Genomic DNA, 1,202 nt, shown 5'->3' on the forward strand with positions numbered 1-1,202 from the left:
GTTTGCGTCACATTCAGAGTTAGCATTTCACTGTTTCTATTTATTTAGAGGAATACTGAATCTGTTTGTGTGTGCTTGAGATGAGTAAATGCATGTTCACATTTAGTCTAGATCTAGTCTAAGGCCTCTGCACTAACTCCCGATTTCTCTCAACATGTGGACAGGAGAGCCATGTGTCAGTCAATACATGAGAAAACAAAGGCAAAACTTATTTGAAATAGTAGCTCGATAATATTTTCTTGTGAATGTGTTTCTTTACTAGTAACTTGAAAATAGTAATCTGGTTTCGTAACTCGTGTTACTTGTAATGTGTTACCCCCAACACTGTTAGTAAGTATTGGAAAAGCTTGTATTACAGTATAGTGAAGCTACTGTCTTCTGGACTGAACTTGAAGAGACTGTGCTCTTTTAAAGACCTACTCGTGGAGCTACATTGTGTATTGTATTGATCTTCAGTGTAGGATGGAGGTTTGGGGTATTGTGTGTTGTATTGATTTGTAAGGACACAGACAGAGGAACAGAAGGTTTGAGCTCATGTCCTCCCTCTGACCTCCCCCAAAGACTCATTGATCAGATTGATTTGCTGCAAGCTGCCTAAACTTATGTGTGCCTTAAAACGTGTATTTCCTTGTGTTTCTGTCCCAATATAAAAGCATTCAGCTACAATTATATTTATTCCTCTATTTTTTAGTTCTCGTCTTTCTCACATTGCTCTATTTTCTCCTATACTTTTCTTTATTTGCACAGACTCTTAGTTTTATTCACACTTTCTAAATGTAGCTGTTATAATTGAATATTATTCAATTATATTATTCATTTTCCTGTTTGGTGGTAAATTTAGAGTATCTTGAGTTTGTGTAGTTTTAAAACTTTACAAACTATTTTATCTGTTCTCATGCAGATATTTTCAGGTTAAATTTGCTTATTTTATTGTAATGTGTTTCTGACTGTACCTGTAACTTCTTATAGGGTACATACCAAGTTACCTGGACAAGGATGAGCTGTGTGTTGTGTGTGGGGACAAAGCGACTGGTTATCATTACCGCTGCATTACCTGTGAGGGCTGCAAAGTGAGTGTTTCAGCTATAGCAAAGCACACTGCAAGAAAAAAAATCTGTAAAAAAATGCACTGGTAATTTTCTGTTAAACTTACAGATATTTCCTAAACCCTAAAACACAATGCAATGCATAATAAAAAAAAA

General features: G+C 35.4%; 1 protein-coding gene across 1 annotated transcript in view; it reads left to right on the forward strand.

Moving 5' to 3' along the window:
- LOC107565245 (thyroid hormone receptor beta-like) overlaps positions 1-1,202 on the forward strand; it is a 16,432-nt gene that overhangs the window by 565 nt on the left and 14,665 nt on the right. The window lies entirely within an intron of this gene.

This window comes from Sinocyclocheilus grahami, unplaced genomic scaffold (genome assembly GCF_001515645.1).
Source record: "Sinocyclocheilus grahami isolate Dianchi unplaced genomic scaffold, SAMN03320097.WGS_v1.1 scaffold990.1, whole genome shotgun sequence".
NCBI lineage: Eukaryota > Metazoa > Chordata > Actinopteri > Cypriniformes > Cyprinidae > Sinocyclocheilus > Sinocyclocheilus grahami.